Here is a 20,135-nt window from a genome sequence, read left to right on the forward strand (position 1 = left end):
GCAAACATGTACCACCGGCTCCGAGCCCCTAGTGCTCTCGAAGACTCGCTGTCGACGAGACACTGCGCAAAGGAGTGCATTACGTAAGCGGCCACCGATATCGGGCCGCCCGTGTAGAGTAAATATGCTTTTCGAACTAGAGCTTAAAGCGTTTGCAATCTGTAACACCCCCTAAAAACCAAACAACAGATTTGCTTGAGCCACAACGGGGAGTTTAAAGATAAAGTCTTTTTTTGGAATTGTTGTAGTACATCGACATCTGGAATTTTTGGTTCATTAGATATTTATTGATGAATTCTATCACTTTATGAAATCAATTATATAAATACAACCCCTACATTGTTTGTAATATTTCAATGACATCCCAACCATAACAACTACCTACTCAATCAGCCAACCCACTTGAGGAGCTTTTGCAACAAAAAAAAAACTGCATTTAGACATCGCGCAAGATGCATCTCGCGAGCAAACGGCTCACAATCGCTCAATCCCCATTGACTACTCGCTCACTCTCTCGCTCGCTCGCTCGCAAAAATCACCTTTTTAGCGGGAGAAGATTTCAAAACCAGTTGAAACTAACACAGCGGTACGGCGCGAGCGGACAAAAGAAATAAATAAAAAAAAACAACCATGTGCGCGATGGCACACCGGCGCCATTAGCTTATCAGCGCACCGGTTTCGCGTAATCAGTTCGTGTCGGTCAGCCGAAGCGTGCGGTTCAGCATTCCGCGACACTAGTCGACTCGGTGTACACTACCAAGTGAGAAAGTCCCCTTCCCTGTGTCTATTTCCAGTTTGTGAGCGTGAATGTGTGTTTGTGCATAGAAAGGTGCGTTGTGAGAGAAGAAAGATCCCCACTTGCTGGGGAGACTCGCGGGTTTTTTTTTTTTCGTTACAAATTACAGTCCAAAGAGCGACTCAAGGTTTAGTACACCTAACCTCACTTTCAACCCATTTCCCATAACGCTCAGCTTGTACGCGGGAGCGTTACAGAGGCATAACGCTCTGTTTGTCAGCTGAACGAGCAGTGAGCGCGCGAAGCGCGAAGAAAGCAATGTTCAGAAAACTGGATGAATAAAAAACAACCTCCCAACACATCGCACTAAAGTAACTGATCGTTATCTTGATCCCTTTGCTTTTCCCTTACCACCCAGCCAGCTTCTCATTTCTATGTGTGTGTGTGTGTGTGTCTTTACGATGTCTTGCTTAGCGGCTTATCAAGATATTCATTCCACTCATGCCGCGCGGCACGACGGCTGCCGGCTGCCCTTCCGTAGGATCGTGCGCACGTTTTAAGTGGCTTAAGTGGCCATCTCCGCCATCACGGCCATCACGGCCGACGGTAGTTAGGTACGCCTACAACGCTGCCGGGGCGGGGGATCAGAATTTGGTTCGGATTGTGCGCTGCCGGTCGAGTGTGCTGAGTGTCAGTAGTGTGAACGATTACTTGCAGCAGTACGTACGATCGAACTACTACCCCTAAAGCGCAGGTAGATTTGTGTGACATATCTTAAGCTTCTATTATTTCCGCACTACAACTCCGCAACTACCCCGTTATCAAGCGCCCCACTGTGTGACAAAGTGCTCCAGAATAAAAATGCTTCGACGCGTATGGTCAAGTGGCAAAAGGGAGATAGAAGCGGATTTGTACTGCAAACCTAGATCGACGTGTGCCCTCAGCTATCGGCAGTAAGGCAACTGTGAAGTGTGTCCGTGTTTGGTGTGAAGAATTTCATCGCTTCGTCCGCCCTTTAGATCATTTTCGAAGCGGATTTCGGTAAAAATTCTACATAAAATAACCATTTGTGTGAAAAATGTATGCCGGTGTGCGTTAATGTGCCTTCCCGTGAGGTGATAAAGCCCTTGAAATCACCTCCCCCAAATACCAGTGCAGTAGTGTGAATGGCATAATTCACGAAGCGAATGGCAGCCCACGAAATCTTCGCCGCATTTGTGATTTATGCTCATCAGCAAAATCCATTAAGCTGGAAAGTGTATCAAGTGCTCTCTTTTTTTTTTTTTTTGGCATATCGCTCGTGAAATAATCTGCACAAAACGGAACGGATATTCCTGGTGGAAGTTCTACCATTCTACTGCAAACATAACAAGCGCCAACTACTAAAGGATTAATAAATATTCTTGCTCTTTACGGTTGGTGCCAGCACAGTGAAGTGTGTGAGTGTTCTAGTGTGGAAAGATCGCTTTTTTCCTACAAGTGCTTTTGGTAACGCTTTAGATTTGTTCCGAAATCGTTCCAAAAAGAAAAGAAAAAATCGTTCGGCAAAGCACACATCCATCTGTGCCACTTCCTTACCGGCGCGAGACCGGGTCCGAAGGTGTGGAGAGTTTGCTGCAAATTGCATTCTAATGGCAAAGAATATTTAAAATTCCAATATGTAAAACATTTATCCAGTTTCCATTCAGCCATCGGAGCATTCAATTTCCTACCCTATTCCTGTCTGCTCTTGCTAGAAGTGAAAACTAAACAGAAATGAAATGTATTTTTCAACTCTTATTTCAAATTTTCACACACTTGGCTAAAACTTTCCGTGAGTGTGATCGGTTTTCCTTTCTTTGCGGCATTTTTTTTTTCTTCTGTGTGCCATTTTCTATCCCGAACCGTTCAGCAAATTGCGGCATGCAAATTTTGCAATCGACCCTACTGGTGGTGCATTTTAAAATTCTGCATAAGCAACGGGGCCTCCTCCAGCCGCGTGCCCAATCGGGTGGAAAAATTCTAAATGGGTTTTCAACGTTCTTTTGCGAATGCCTCCTCCCCGCTGTGATGGGCTGCTAATGGAGAAGGTGGAAGCAAAACCGTTTTCCGAAAGGATGATTTCTAACGAAACCACATCCTTTGGCTAGCGCTGCAATGTACTATTAATGTGTGGGTAATGGTGGGTGTCTGTGTTTGTTGGGACAAAAGAAACAAAACGATAACGGGGAGGGAGCAAAATCGTTTAGCATTTTCGACAGCTTTAGATAGTTTTCTCATTTAAACCGGCCTGCAGGGACGGCTATAGCTTGCATTGCCATATGTAGAATCTATTATAATTGTATCAGTTGATTGATCATGTGCGGGAAAGTGGATGGGTCAAGTAATTTAAACTATGTTTTAACACCCGCTATTAAAAATACGATGCAGGAAGAGTTAGAAACTAGGCATCACAACGTAAAGGACGACAGCAAGAGATTATAACAAACTTATCATTTAAATGCTTATTGCAATACATAACGTAATTCACATGCCCACTATTGGGACTAGTGCAAGGGACTGCATTTACGCGTAATAAAAAATTAGGGAAAGCACGTTGATTTGTTTGTCAACATGGTTTTTAGTAGATTTTAGAGCTTCGTTCAAAACAAAAACCCAGCGAACCCTCATCTTCCAAGACGATATCATATGAGAATTAAATGTAGTATCATTTTTGGTATAATTTTATTATTAAAGTAATACAGCAAATATTCAAAACACATCGTTACAAATAACGCTCATTTCTTGCTAAAAGCACTAAAATGTCCCAAGGATGAGATATCCACACGATCAGATCAAGAATAAAACACACATCAGACGCGGTAAATTTTGCAAAAGTTACCTAGAATCGGACTGACAGAATACAACTCTCTCTGATATCAAAGAAATAATAAGTTTCCATTAGTTCTGATGACTCACTGACCCTTTTTAGGAAGAATATGGCAATGGTTAGGTTATAATTACTCAACCGATTTTACAAACTTATGAATAGATAATCTTTAATTTTTAGCTTTAAAAAGCTTAAAAAGAACGTATTTTTGTGGTACATAATAACCAATTGTAGGGGCGGTCCCGTGATACAGGCGTCAACTCGAACGACTTAATAACATGCCCGTCATGGCTTCAATTCTAGAATGAACCGTCCCCCCGTAGCAAAGAATTGACTTGACTATGCGGCTGCGTGGTAATGAATTAAGTCTCAAAAGCCTGTAAAGGCCGACATGTCCGCGTAGGACGTTACGCCAAATAGAAGAAGAATAACCAATTATTTGAATTTTGGTGGCCGTAAGTAACTGTACAATGAATTTAATAATTGATAAGTTTTTGGAATTGTACTTTCTCTATCCTAGTCCGAGTATATGTGAATTTACAACTTGGTCATAGCCTATCAATTGTGCTCTTCTACAAATGAGTTGCTTTGTTATTCCTTCTACCGTTTTTTTTTTTACCTGGCCTGGAAGTTTTCATCCACCTGGCTCAAAACCTGTACGACTAACAGATACAGCCTGCTCCATGGAGAATACGTTCGGTTGTTTCGATTCATGTCTCAGTGTTCAAACAAAAAGCGGCTCCAAACATCTGTCGCGTGAGTAGCAAATGCTGAAACAGAACAGCAACAAGAACAACAACCCGATCTTATCTTCCACCCACCGGCCCCACAGCGCCGTTGTGTTACTTTCGTCCGATTGCAACCAACTGCGAGTCGGTTCCTGGTGGTGGTTCCTCATTTTCGTCACGGGATCACACCCTTACCGTGACCTTAATAAAAGTGTGGCATACAAACCCGATCGAACCGGTCGATACTGGTTGGCTGCTTGCGGGCAAAAAGGGAGAGCCATATTTATCAAGCTTAAATCACGAGATGCTTGCACTACCCACGGTGAGATACAACAAAAATCCCAAATACCGCGTTTCCACGGGTTATAGCTTCCCCGTCGGTCGCCGAAGTGTGGATGACGCAAAGCGGTGCACATTCGCTACACGCGTGTTGTTTGATTTGCTGCACGCTTCGTTGGTTAGCAAATTTGATTTAAATTGCTTTCATTTCTACACACGGCCACCTATGCGGCTTTTGTGTTGCATTTCCGGCTAGAACGAACGAAGCTGCATTCCAGTGTGCTGCCGTAGTGTGTGTCTAAAGCTGTATAGATAATAAAGCAAAAAAAAAGACAACAGCTTATCATTGCAGTTCCAATTTTGGAGCGATTTCTTCATTTTCAGATGTCTTAAACACATTGATACGCACGATAGCAGGTGTTGAGCGGTGAAATTGTAATCCAAAAATCAAATCAACCCATTTAAACCGCTGGCCGACGACCCGTTTTGCACTGTGCGAATGGATGATAAGCGAACGTCAATTGCAAGCGACTATAAAACAGTGTGTCTATGTTTCAATCAAACCGCGAAACAAAAGTACGAAATGTGACGAAAGAGTAAGAGCAAGATCAGTTACTAACCCTAATGATACTGCCGTGTGGTCAGTTAGACGCAGCCGACCGAAGAATAGATTATGCTTGAACTGTTTGTTACGGTGCAAACCTTCAGAAGGTCTTCCATCGATAAGATAGTACCGCGGTGTCAGTGATTGCGCTGATCATGATGGTGCAGTATCAAACGGACCAAATAAAACCAAACAAAACCTCCCAAAACCCCCACAAAAACGAACACTTGGAAGTCGGGTCCGCACACGCGTGCGATATCTTCCAGGTATTGTTAAGCCTAGGGACATGATTGATGAGAGAGGACGTCTTCTGAACAGTGCAGTCACTGTCACTGTCCTGGGTTCGTAGCTTACAGATATTTTGCTTACTTCGCTCGAGCCATTTCATTGGAGCTCCAAACAAACCTGATACGGAATGTTCATTCAGTCCGCACTAGGAAACCGTGAGCACAACAACCAGGCGCAAATAATAATTGACCAATTTATTTCAATTTCGCAAACCACCGGTCGTTGTGATAACGGCCGTGGATAAAGATTGTGTCCGAGTAGTTGCAGATTGTGTGTGCGTGTGTTTTTTTTGCAAAATGATGCCGTGCTATCGGTGGACTCCAAAGACACGAACACTTGTTCGAGACAAAGTTTGAGGGTTCTGTTGGAGAAAATGGACATTATGTTTAATCTTTTTGGAGGCTCTAAGAAGCAGTTTCTATTGTATGATGATCTCAGATACAACAGAAGATAAAATGATTATAATCTAACGCGCTGTAGCAGTAGAATTAGATCAACATACAATTTCGTCAACCACATCTGAAGTACACTACTTTCAAGTATCACAACAGTATGATTCACAATGACACCTTCTAAATCGGACATTTAGAATTGCAACACTCTTGCAGCTTGTTTTACTTGACAATATGGCCTACTTCAGCGAGTTCTATTCGTGTCCAAAACCACTTACGCTTCACACATCGCTAAAACAAACCAATGTTACTGATGCAGATAGTAATCAGCTGATAAGATGACCCCTCCACAACGAACGCCAACTGCCCGATAGGTCAGGCATGTTTGCGTGCTCAGCTTTGGCCTTGCCCGGGGAACGATTTGAAATGCTTTGCAAACCACAAGCTGCTCCTCGGCTACATGCAAATGAACAGATAGGGGTAACGCGGTAACGCTGAAGATGTTCATTCTGCACGAGCTTAACATTCGACCGGAGCTAGCGTCGAGACCACTCTCTGCGCTCCCTGCCCGCGTACACTAATTCGACGCTAAATGGATGACATCCAACAAAACAAACTTTTCCACTTGGCTTTCCAGCCAGCAGTGTACATTGCGGCGCGTACATGGCAGCTCCACGGCACGAACCACGGCCCGTGTTCGATAATGCATGAAAATTATTACAGTAAACAACGAACCCCTTTTCTCCGACTGCTCTATCCCGCTCTCTCTCTCTTTCTCTCATTCAATCTCCTGTTTACTGGGGCAGTAATTGTTTACCGAAGATTTTAGTAGCACGGTTCGAACCAGCTTACGAAATCACACGCTTATGTGCACAGAAGGTGGTTGGAGAAGAACTTGCTTCTGCTCGGTACAGCACACTCCACAACACCCAGGGTGAAGGTGAAGGCACCACTCGACGGCAGCGAAAACCACTCGCCGCCGCCTGTTCGCCGCCGTTATTTGAAGCAGCTCAGGCGCACTGTGCTTGTGTTTGTGTTGCGGGGATTATTGAATCAAATAACGTCCTTAAGTAACGGCAATTGACTGAATTAAATAAGAGGATACGGTTACAAACAAAGTCCAAAATGTTCAGCTTTGCAAGTTGAAGAACCGCTAACCGGTAACCGGGCGAAGCCGGCTCTCAGAATCTCAGGGATCATGTCAATAGACGCGACAACGATGAGAATGTCGATACAACATCTCGGAGATGTTTGGCTTAAAATTAAAAGAATATGAAATTCTACAGAAATTGCCAAGTTCAAGCTATCCTGGATATTACTTGGAACTTTTTGATCCATCATTTCTGAATGACATCATTTTTGATGCCATACAAGTTATTGTTGAGGTTAGTATGGCAACATGAGATGCAGCTGAACAATTGTTTTTTGTCAATTATATTTTTTATCTCAAATCTCTTAAAGGATTCATGATTTGAAGCATGACAACGGATTACTTATTAGGTTTCACACAAAATGTACAAGTTTTATAACACAACATTTCTTGGAGTTGCATCATTTTGCACATTTAGCTCGAAGTATGAACTATTTCAAAAGACTAACCTTCGGTTGCGCCCAAGAACATGTTTAATTACAATATTTCTTGCATATGAAACGTTAAAAATAAACAAAATATTCCATATTCATGTATTTGCGAGCGAAACCTCGACGCAATTGAGCAATATTGTTTTGTTTACCTAGCTGCACAATACTGCCCGTGCAATATTTGACAACCTCAAACAAACAAGCTGGAATTGAGCTAAATGAAAGCATTACAATCGGGTTCGCTAATGAGTTGTTTTGGTGGTGAGGCGTAAACGTACAAATTTATTACTGCTTATCATTGGGCAGCAAAAGAACGGCGCTAACAGAGTCGGAGAGAACTAATTGAACTAACGTTTACTTAGGAGGACACATACGCTTTCAAGCAATAATGTTTTCAACGTTTGCTTCAATTAATCTAAACTCTAATCTGAGCAAAAACCAAAAGCTTGCACTCACTCCGTCAGTTGGTGCTTTTATGTCGCATTGTCTCGTTAAGCGATCGGGGACGATCGCATCTGCTAATGTTATTCTACGAACTGCAAAACAATCGTTCAACTCTCATTAATCGTGATTCTAACGAATTCTACATCGCCTTCGCTTTCATCACAAAAAAGAAAACAAATAGCCCTTTTTAGGAACAATTTACTACCAGCTTCTACTTCAAACAAACCTCAATTTAGTTTTACAGCCCCGTGACAAAGCACATGTCCCAGCAGCACCAGTTTAATCAATTTTATCTACTCGATTATTTCCAATCAGTTAACCGTAACCGTTCTGCGAGGAAGCAGCACCGGTCAAACGGCAGCAAAAACAGAGGTAAAATAGTTTAGCTCCTTATCAAACCTCTTTATCGTTCAGGACGTGTGCAAAGAATGTTTTGTGTTTTACTGCCAGCGCAAGACACAGGGCGGGTTCTGTTTAACCCACGTGACAGTGTGTGTGTGTGACTGTGACGGTTGCTTTTTCCCGTCCAGCAAACCAGTGTATCCTTTTGCTGTTCACTACTTTAAGGGGAAAGTTCTACATGCTTTCTGTGTACTTTTTTGCCTTACCGACCAGAATAATGGTCGGTCACATTCCTTACCAGACTTTAGAATTCCCATACACACCCATTCATTAGAAGCAGCTTTTGTTGTGTGTTGTTGAGTGTCTTTTTTGTCTCTGAGTCGCTGTCTTCCCCTACATCACTTGTGCAACACAGCTCATGCGAACAGCGGCAGAAGTTCAGCAGAAGCGATCGTAATTAATTTTCTGACACTGCCCGTACTTTTACCAGCAGATTTTACTTTCTTTTTACATGGCACACAAACAGGCAGAGCTAAAAAGCAAGCATTCTCGTTCTGTTGCTTCCCCGGCCGCATAGCATGAAGTTGGTGTTCGGGTGATAAGAAGATATTCCGCACCCGGTACTTAGCATAAACTACCTGCCACCTGCCTTAAACCCTTACGCCGCAAGTGCAGTGTGTGTGTGTCACTAAAAAGCCAACAGGTCGGCAAGTGTGTGCATAAAGTTTGGCCAAGTTTTCACGCGGGCCCACCCCGTGCCCTTAGCCGTGATACGGTACACAAACGCCCGGTGGGTTGCTGTTTCTTGGCTGCACAAACTGGAATCTTGTGCCAGCAAGACAATCACCAAGACGCTCGTGCTCGCCATGCTTGAGTTGATAAAGATGAAAACTTTCTGGTGCTGGTTGGAGATGATGTACGAGACACATAGGAGCGGATTTACAAAGAGAAGAGATGAAGATTCAAGGTTTTGTCCGTTTTTCATGGAGCTCGGAGAGTTTCTTGGTTCAGCACCTAAAGTTAAATGAATTCAATTCTATGCTGCAGTGCTCAGTTTATAATGGAGAAAGTGAGGATGGAGATAAGCTCCCACTACGTAAGGTGATAACTTGTATGTAGTTTTTTGTTTCCGCCTAAAGTTGTTGTGAAAATCGGACGACGCTACTTCACTACCAACATCATGGACAGTGTTCTTATGAATCAAGCGCATGAAAAACAGGATAAATGGGATAATAATTACAATACAGGAACATTGATAACGCCGTCTAGTGAAGCCGTTTTATCGCCACCACGTGTGAGTAACCTGATAGAGCCATTGTTTAGTACACATGTTTCTAAACGACAAGACGTGAGTTCAAATCTACCATAAAAATAGAAGTACTTCAAATAACGCTCTGTAGCGTTACGGAGTCATCCAAAACATCTTGGGAGTTACGTTCCACAACTAGCTACACACATTCTTTGTGTCACAGCCGTTTCTCACTTCGTCACTGCGTCACAATCTATAAGGTCATCTGACCCATTATCGCAGTCCGGGCGAGTGACTAACTGCGTGTCTGCTTTCCTGGGCTACACTATATCGTAGCAGACGGATGGCCACAGAACCTTTAACAAACACACACATATAAGCACTCCAAGTTCATAGAGAGTCGTGTCCGGTGGAGCAATTTTTATGTTTCTGATCTGATCTTGCTCTACTAAGTAACGTAGCAGCAGTGTCACGTTCTTACCTCGACGTCTCGTAAGCCAGAACAATGAAAATTGCTTAATTGATGACTAATGTGTGTAAAACATCGTGCTTTTACGCGGCCCGCACGGATGGCAGTGCTAATCATTGTCACCGTTAAGTACTTAGAAGAAATTATTCTTCGACGACCATTTAGGGTAAGAGTTAATGTGTGAATGTTAAAGATATAGATTTGTTTTTGTATCTCACTGTGATATAAGGCGGAATTGTACACCAAAACAAAGAATGTTGCTAAGCCCAACTGTTACAATTAATTTTAATGGAAAGCAGATCCTTCTTTGCATTAATTTCACTCTTCAAAATTTCTCTTTGTTGGAAAACGTTGTTATCGAGGGATTAGTGGATAAAATAAATATTTTTTTAAGATATTAATATTTCATTGTATAAAAAAACATAGCATTTTCCCTGCATTATTTAAGCAAGTTTGTGAGGAATCATACATAAATATTCTGTACTGACTTCCCAAGGATCACTGAAATTCATTTCTATCAAAAATAGCAACACAAACGGTTTCAATAGCAACACAAAAAGGTTCGATTATACAGCAAACTGCTTATTAAAAGCCACAGCAACAGGAAAAATGTTCTAATTAGTATGCACCGATAATGCTTGCTTTCTATCAGCCTCCAGCCAAAAGCATTCCACCACTTTAGTTCTGCCATTGTTACTTTCCAATTAAAACAATCGCCGTACAGCGGTAATTGAATTTTACCGCTCGGAGCGAAACAATGCGATGGTTTTTTTGTTACACTGCACCGAACAAATACCGCTTTTTGTAGCCGCAAGCCCGGACCTGCTATGGGGGGATTCGTTCTTCCCAATTACATGCCCCGGCGATGCGGTGTGTAATCTTTGCGGGTGTAGCATCGCAAGACAGTGGATCCAAAATCGATAGCCGGCAAACCACGAGCCCGCTTGCTTGGAGCGGTATCGATATCCGTTTGCCTTTTTTATTGCATTTCAATTACACAGTGCACAGTGTTCGTTGCTTTGGTTCGGCGAATGGACAACATTCTTTCGATTGTCGATGTTTCAAACGGGTCATGAGCCGGAGAAACCCGGGCAACAGTGCTGTCGATCGAAAAGCAAAGTACACTTTTTGGAGCACTTTTAGAATGGAATGGCAAATTGAGTGTAATGAAAATTTTTGATTGCTTTTCCCGGCATGGTTGGTTGTGGTGCTAATACGGGTCATTTAGTTTAGAACATTTTCGGCCCGTTAAGCTACATTGATAAGAAAAGCAATAGTAGTGAAATGGATTGGAGTAGCCTTGCTAGGAAATGGCGAGGTAATGTGTGTTTAAAATTTCTATTAACTATTTTATGGAGCTATGATTTAACGTCATACTTCTATTAAACGAAGCTAATGACCATTGGTTGTCATTGTATATCATGGATGACAGTCAAAAATATCAAAACAATATATTAACGATTACATTCATGCTCAATCAACTAAGATTTCCTTCTGAATCAATTGCTGTCATCTTGCTTTCAAGATCCTTTAAGAACATATCAGAATGACATACTCCCTCCTGCACATTTAATCCCTCCTTTTATCTTAATTTAGTTATAAGATCGAATGAAACCCCTAACGGAAAGTAGACCAAACCTTCTTTTCCTCATGCACCTTGAAAAGCCCTAGCGAATTCCATTTCTTAGCTAAATTATCGCCCCAACATAACACGACAACAATAGCTTCCCCTTCAACAGCTCCGACAGCAGCGTACGTCACAAAGAGCAACAGCAGCATTCTTTTATGTGAAAAAAGATCCCATTATCACTAGCTTTCCCCCCGCATTCCATGCACGATCCCGCTACCCTTTTTCTTGAACTTCGAACGAAACACATAGACGGTGGAGCAGAGAAAAGAAAAAGAATCCCATAAAGTGAACCCGTACATCTGCTTCTGCCGGTACGGTGCCAGTCACAGTGCGGCACAGTGATCTTCTCGAAGAATCAGAAAGAGGCAGCTTCTAAGTGATGAATTTAAATTGAAGCATAGCTCATCATTCAATTATCCGGATCGTCTCGCGATCGCACCGCTGCTGCTGCTGCTGACGCGGCCACCGGCTGGACCGGTCAACCTGGCCGGTCAGTGTCTGTCGGTCCGCGGACCACGAACGGAATGCAGCCTCGCTCCAGTTCGTAGCTGCAGTAAGTGCTGCGTGTGGTTTGCCCTTTTGCTTGTGTGTGCCAGATTGCAATGATTTAAAGTAGCGTTTTGTGTTTTGTGGAAGTGCCCTGTAGGATCATGAAAAGATCTTTAAAGTGCGATCATCCGCAAATGTTTGAAAACATAAATAGTGAAGAAAGTACATCCGCAGGCATCTATAAGCTGTATGCCAAATGTTACAAAGTGAGGTGTTAACGGATGTGATACTGCAACACTCTTCGTGAGTAAAGTGTATGATCAGAGGGATAAAAAGTTATTGAAGATAGTGAACCGTTCCATGACAGTGTTCCTCAGTGCATGAGTGTGTGAACTACGTTAATTGAATGAAAAATAATATTGAAATTCTTCAATGGTTTACCTCCATTCCCTCGTTATTAAGAAAGTGTCTCGTTGTTCTAAGTGCTACAGGAAACAGGAAAGAAAAACGGTGAAGTACATCCTTCCCCATTGTGTGACAGATTCAGTGACGCACGGCAATCACAAAACAACAAGAAAACGGTAACAACAGGGACGAGCAAATACGTCTCACACATGCACGTCTCTTAACCGCCCGGTAACAAGCTCTCACATCCGCTTTGGCTGCAACAGCAACAGCCCGGTCTCGTTGTGGAGTTTAGTGTCAAGCAGTTAATCTAAGTGGTTCCAGTGTGTCTGAGCAGGAAACCGATCCGCAAAGGATGTGTGATTACCGTTCTTAAGGGCAGGGGAAAGAAAATAATGCTTGTTGCTTGTGGTGTTTGAAACATGCCTACAATGTGTGAATTTATTTTACTATAAAATGATATGATTTATGTGTGATTTAAACAAAAATGGTGCATTTCTTTACAGAGCTCTATTGCGGAAACAATGTGACAAAGTGTACCCCCGGTCAACAGTACCAACACACCAGTGAATGTTGAAGTGGAACAGTTGTCGTGCCTTATCGTTGTGTATAGTGCCAACTTCTTTGCCTCTGCTGAGGCGCAAATAAAATATAAAAAAGCATAACGCTGTATAAGTTTGTTCTAGGATTAAAGGTATTTTCTCTACACCCAACTATTTTCTACATTCTTTGTCTAATTAAAAGATTGGGGGGGGGGGGGGGGTAAAGTAAAGGCTGTAGTAAGGCACTGGGCTACGGCTGGTTGGTAGGTCTGCATTCTTTTTTAAGGAATTCATGTATCTCGATACCGTGTTGGAATGTGTGCGTTGCAATGTACTGGAACGTGTTCATTATTGAGTTTTTTGTTCCTTGAAATAGAAGTATCCCTGGAATTGGACATTGTTTTACGTTCCTGTGCATGCAATGAGGAATTCAAATGAAAACAGTGCAGGTTCATGGGCAAGGGCTTTTAAGGAAATATATATTTTCCAACAATAGAGTTCAGTTTCTTTAGATTAGATTGAAAGGCAACCCAATGAAGGCTTAATATGCCAGAACTGCATACAGCTATTGTTTCTTATCATAATAGGATTAAAACATATGATTTTGTTCGATCAATTAAAAAAAAAAAGTAAACCAAGATAATTGCCAAGGCATTCCTAGGGAAACATCAGAACAAAAAAGCTTTTGAACTAATGAGCGCCTTTAGGTTACATTGTAAACAACATAACTCCTTCTCACATACACGTTAACAAAAGCAAAAGCTTTCGAGAGACCTTAGTCCAAAGCCATAAAGAAGAAAACGTGTTGATCTGATAGCATTTTTTAGTTCCACAAAAACATGCTTTGAAAGCTAATTTATAAGAAAAATATTTAATATTGAGATTGAATAATGCTATTCCCGATATCACTACCTTATTGCTTGTTGCTTTGAGCAAGTATGAAACATTAAGTTTCGTTAAACTATATTACGAAATTATTTGTGGTCCTCTTATAAAGGAGCTCTCTTGAAAGAGTTAAACGCATAATTTGAACACAGAATTATTACGAATCTTTATACAACAAAGAACCGTCAAAAGATGTTACGCTCTTGAACGTCTAAACATTCCTTTTTCTTGTGTGACTTGGATTGTGATATTATCAAAACTGTCACGCATATCCTTACAATCGCGATATCTCGCCTTCGAAATGGTTGATGGATTTTTGTACCGCGATATTCCCTTCGGATATTCTCCACCACGATATTCTCCACTCGAAACGAACGAGAACCGGAATCAGCATGAACGTGCATGTCTTTTGCAGTAACGAGTCCGATATTACGTAAGCGCATTCCATATTCACAAAGAAGAGAGCAACCAGGAAGGACTCCGGTTCCATTTGTTCCGGTGATTACAGCCTTCCGAAAGCTCGGGCACAAAACGGTCCCCATTCTCAAATATGCATGATTAACTTTGCATTAGGATATGCTGGCCGAAGGCTTAACTTTGGGCCCGGTAAGCGATAGGCACCATCAGCAGACCACCAGAGCTGAACTGAAGTTTCGCATACACAGTAACCGATAAATCGGGATTTGTAGTAATTAGTGGAAACCCGGGCGCAACCCACCGAAAATTTCACCGAACACCATTGCCACCAGGTAGAGCAGTCAACGCCAAAAAAGGGAGATTTGCACAAATACACAGCGATCGCAGGCGAGATGAAGCCTTCCGGAAAATTCATGAAAATGATACCCCAAAATCCGGGTCGAGTGCGCTTTGATTCAACCGGTGGATTGCCGGAGTGTGTATGGCAGAAAAGGACGGTCGTATGCTGCAACCTCGCAAAATACAGGGTACACAGTGGTTTGCGGGGATAATATTTTAGAAATTAGAGCCCCCATAAGGTTGGCGGTACGAACCCCAACCCGAATCCCAGCCCGGCCCTGTAATTATGCCGATTATAGTTTCGGTGTCCAACTTACGGCACAGTTGAATACGAGCATAATTTATGAAATCCACGCACGGCCCGGGAGAGATTATCAATTTGTTTCCGAAACGCACCGCGAATGGGGAGGATAGAGGGGGGGAGGGTAAAGGCCACCGTGTAACTGGCACCCGTATTTCAGCGGATATTTATCGGAATTAATTATTCAACGGTCTTGCGAGATAGGTGGTGAATCCCCGCCTCTGTCATCTCGGTCACGGGCAAGCGTTGGTCGACGGTTGAATAGTTGATCATCAGAACCAGCTTTACCTTAGAAATGCACTCCGATGTGCAGTGGTTGGTTTCATGTGCACGATTGGGTTGTGGATAAGGTTGGAGATGCTTTGGGGCACTATTTTTGCTTGCGTCTAACTCGCTCGCTCGCGGTGTGCGCACTATAGCGAGCGGTACAGCGGCCCGAAAAGCCCAATATTTCAACAAACCGATTCAAATCACTGATAATCATATCAATTAAGTGTAAGTGCTGGTGAATTGTAAACATTGCGTGCACGAATTGAGGTTACAGGCGGGTTCGGAAGGGAGGGAAAAATAGTACCCAGCCACTCGGTAGGGAATTTAATTGATGGTAATGTATTCGATTACATTAGCCTATCGGTTGCGCAAATAATGCGGTTTTTCGTTGGCACAGCGGTGGTGGGGAGAGGCAGGATTGCCCAAAACGTTGCAGTTTGGGTTATCCTGCATGATGCTCATCAAGGTTTTGGCCGACGGCGATGATGAATAGTGTGCATTTGTGTATAAATACATTCATTTCCGGTTTCATTCGGTTAACTAGAAGCGAGTTTAATATTTAAATAGAAATTAAGAACAGTTTCGGACCCAACTCAGAAGTGGTTAGACTTCTCTAAAATACCTTCCAACGCTTGATAGAGTCTGACGGATGGACGGATTGGGGTTTTTGATAGGCTCACTTCTACAACATCAATTTTTAAGTTTCCTAACATTAAGGCACAATTCTTCAAAAAGTAAGTTCCCCTTTAATGGGAAACTAAAACGCGGGCTACGAATTGTCCTTTCTTGTCTATAAAAAGTGCCCCAATCTGGATCCTCTTCTATAACTGCTGATCTAAATGCTCGTTTTTTCATAAACTGGCTACTATTATCAGTAATTAAGTCTAAAAAATGCCTTAATAACTAGTCGAAAATGGCTCCCAACGATCACATTCGTTCATTACTATCTCTGAGGAAAGTTGTTTGTAGACATTCTCAAAAAAATCCAGGAATTATTAAGGCACCAATTGATCAGCAATCATGGACTTCAGCTTAATATTATATCCCAAAGCCCTTGTTATATTATTACAACAAAGATAGCAGCATATTATACAGTAATCAGAATATATTTTCACATTTTCACTATAACAAGAGGTATAAAACAATGCCTTACCTTATTTTCTCTAAGCATAAAACCAACTAGCTCCACACAGTGCAGAGCAACCAAGAATTCAAGGGCAAAAACAATCAATTTCCCAGCATAAAAAAACCAGGCAAAAAAATGAACCTTTTCCATCAATTCTGTCTTGTGCAGGATTAAAAAAGTAGTAGCTTTCGCACGCGCTCTGTCCCGCTCTCTGTCAAACAGCCGTCCCTATTTATTGCGATCACGTTCGGGCAAACGGTTTGTGAAAAGTTTCCACTTTTACGCACCAGCTGGTACGGGATCGGTGGATGTATTTTTCACTCCCCCCCCCCCCCCCCAAAACGGCGACATTCTTGCCGAACAGGTCACGCAGGAAACGTCTTCTTTTGCTTTGCGCCGTGAGACGCGGCGAAACGAGCGCGGGATGATACGCAGGCACGGTGAAAAATTTCGATAGAATTTTTGTTCAAAACCATCTTCTTCAAAAAAGCAAAACCGAAAAGATCAAGCTCCCTGAAATTCATCATTGCCGTCCGGGCCAAAGGGACTACTCCAACGATGGGTGAGCTTTTTCGTTCCCAAGCCGTACAGCGGAAGCCGTAAGAAGCCAAACCCTCGCAACCGATTGGAGGGAATAAATCAATTACAAATATTTATCTTTTTGACCAGCCAAGTCTCGTGTGCCCGTCTGGCAAGCTCGATGTTGAAGTCATCCAAGAAAAAGTAACGGGGGATTGAGCACGGGATTGAGCACGAGCGCATACCCAACAAGACCCCGACCTCGGACAGGCTGAAACTGATTTATCTTCCGAATGGGCAAAAGGGATGGATTTCAAACTGAGAGCAAAAAAAGAGGACACCATAAAACAACCAACAAGTAAGCAGGCAACACATGGCAAAGAAGCGTACCCAAAAGTGGCATCACAAAGCGAAGGGGGCTCGCTAGCAGTCGAAGGAAGGATTTCGGCATGTCCAAACTCTGCAGAAGATGCTGGTATGTTTGTCCAGATTTGCTCACCCATACCCATCCAACCCACGAGCCACGATCGCACGGAAACAAAGCACGCACTTGTTGTTTGATTGTGTGGAATTGTCGTAATCGACTCGAGAGCCGGCCCCGACACTGACGCCCGCAAGCACGGAGCCTTCGGACGGAAGCTGGAATGCACGAGTGCACGGCGGGGAGGAAGCAAAAAATAAAGCTGTCAAAGTTTGGTCCCGGCGACGATCGTCCACAGAACAGTGCCGTACCGTGCTGCTATCGTGCCGTGCGAGTCAGGGAGATGGAGCATTTTACCCATCCCTTTGCCCCATTTGGAATGGCAGACCACGTGGCTTTCAGTCAATTAATGCGCTCGCTTTCACGGACCCCGGCATCGGGCACGTCAGTCGAGCGGAGAGATAAATAGAAATACAATGCAAGCGCACGGGCTTGGCATTGTTCTTCGCTGTTCGACGCTGTACGTGATGGGTTTATCGAATGTGTGCTGTTTTCGCGCGCACCAAACGGAACAAGAAGTTTGATTTCTGAGGATTGTTTTTTTTGTTGTTGTAGGAGAGTGAGGTTCGGTCAAACATCAAGCACCGGCTGACGGTTCGTTGTTCCTTTATTTTTTTTTTTTTTTGTTAGGAATACGCTTACTGGCGCGGTTCTGTTCCATTCAATGTCAGTTACATGTACGACAAAAATGCGAGCAAACTCAAGCTGCTGGAAGCTTACCGGCAAATGACTAATGCCCGCGCTGGATGGTTTGCGAGTGTTTCTAATTAGACAGTTTTAGCTTGCTTGGGACGAATCCGATCGCGTAGGGGATTAAATCAAGCTAGCATGCGTCACGTGGACACGTACCAACTTGACTGCTGCTAGATTATTGTATTTTTTTGAAGAATTTCATTGCTGTTAGCACCGGATATGAAACTTTTATAAAATAACAAACATATTCAAATAATTTTGTAATTTTATTACTCATCAAATATAATTAAATTATTTGTATTTGTTCATTTTTTTTTACTTCCTTCTGCTATATTTTTCATGGGAATGAGGGTTGTCCAAATAAATCACTGCACTTGGTTATGTCGTTCATTTGTTTGTTTTTGCTGAATATTTGCAATAACGTTGACAGTTACTGAAAAGAGTATGTTGCACTCCTTAAGGCCCGTGTCTGTGCTCCATCGCACGCGATTTTATCGCACGTGCTGTCAAACGCTTTTTCGTATAATATTGCGATTATTTGGATGATTTTAATTATATAACGATTATGAAAATTAAGTTGAGATTGTTCCTACAAAACACCACACATTTAGTTTGACAGATAAAATCGGATGCGGCGTCCGACGAAATCAAAAAAATTTTATTCCGTCGTACGACGAAATCGCACGTCCGACGTTATCTGTCAAATCTCATATAAAATTTTGTCCAACGTCCGATAAAATCGCATCCGATGGAGCACAGACACGGGCCTAAATAAGTACAGTGAAGCCTCTCTTATTTGAGAGGCGATGGGACTGTCGAATAAGAGGGATTTTCAAATTACAGAGGTTGAAAATGAATGAAAGGTCCATAGAAACAAGAAAGAGACAGAACATTTAGTATGCAGCCTTAACTGTTGCTATAGGCAACTGCGAACACGATTCCCAATTTGAGCATACATCTTTCAATAACCATGGCAACACCATACACAAATAAGAGGGATACAGATTTCAGAAGTTTTCCAAATTAGAGGGACAAAAATGTACTGGAAATGAAGGGACTGTGAAAAATGTTCAAATAAGAGAGATTTTTCAAATTGGAGAGGTGTCAAATAAGAGAGGGTTCACTGTAGTTTGGATTTTAGCTCCAACAGCTTTGCCAAGGCCTTTAAATATTATTTTTTTGCGATCTTACAACTCGTGCAACAGGACAGTCCGCTTTTCCTTGATGTACGCACCATATGTGGTTATGTTAGGCCAAAGAATTACTTGGTAGACTGGGTTGTTGCACAATTTAAATCCTTACTTTTAGGGTTCATCCTTACGAACAAATAAACTTCTCCTTTGCATCTTTTAATGCTTCAATGCTTGATTAACTAACAACTTAATTCTAAACATATAGTCAAACATGCTTCAATGGAAGACTATACCCAAAACGATATACAATATTGTGTGGCGTACCACGTACTTTGTGATGCATAGAGAGCTTAATATTACTAGTTTCATTATGAGATTATGAGACAATCCTGACAACCTGTATCTGAATTTTGCACGGCCAATTCAATCACTTCAAACTGCATCTTGTTGCTATCAAAAGAATAAAGCAAAACTTAACGCCTAAATATGGAGTTGCTTGAGCGTATCACAGAGGCAACCGAGCATCGCAAATAACTTTAAAATTAATTCCCCTTTAACAATAGAATTTCACATTCAAAACTACAACATGACAACTTCTCGAGCGAAAAGCTTACTCTGAATTAACGAGCTCAATCTGTTGCGTAGTTACGTTCCCCAAAACAGTTCCTATAGCAATCCACCCAGTACAGCTCATCGCAACGGCACCGAACAAGCGCCCGTAAAGCTGTGCAGAAACACCGACCACCAAACCTGGGCGGCGACTTGGCCACTCGAGTTTGATTTGTCGCTCGCTGGAGTGTAAATATACGAACTATCAAATGCCGGCCATGGCCATTTCATGCTTCAAAAGACGAAAGTGCGGGCTGTGATTGGATGTTCCCGGGCACTGAAAACGATACACAACACTCCAGACTCCCCCTCCCCGTGGGGGTGCATTAACGGGCC

The 20,135-nt window shown here is 42.5% G+C and overlaps 1 protein-coding gene across 10 annotated transcripts in view; it reads left to right on the forward strand.

Moving 5' to 3' along the window:
* The first annotated feature begins 659 nt into the window (after nt 1-659).
* The window catches only part of LOC120898456, a 52,184-nt gene continuing 32,708 nt past the window's right edge, over nt 660-20,135 (forward strand). For 3 of the 10 annotated variants that reach the window (XM_040304329.1, XM_040304338.1, XM_040304337.1), the window contains exons 1-2: nt 680-829; nt 12,991-13,178. The gene's annotated coding sequence lies outside the window, so the exon portion shown is untranslated. The other 7 variants (XM_040304331.1, XM_040304339.1, XM_040304333.1 and 4 more) reach the window with 7 other exon arrangements.

Source organism: Anopheles arabiensis, chromosome 2 (assembly GCF_016920715.1).
Source record: "Anopheles arabiensis isolate DONGOLA chromosome 2, AaraD3, whole genome shotgun sequence".
In the NCBI taxonomy this organism is placed as follows: Eukaryota; Metazoa; Arthropoda; class Insecta; order Diptera; family Culicidae; genus Anopheles; species Anopheles arabiensis.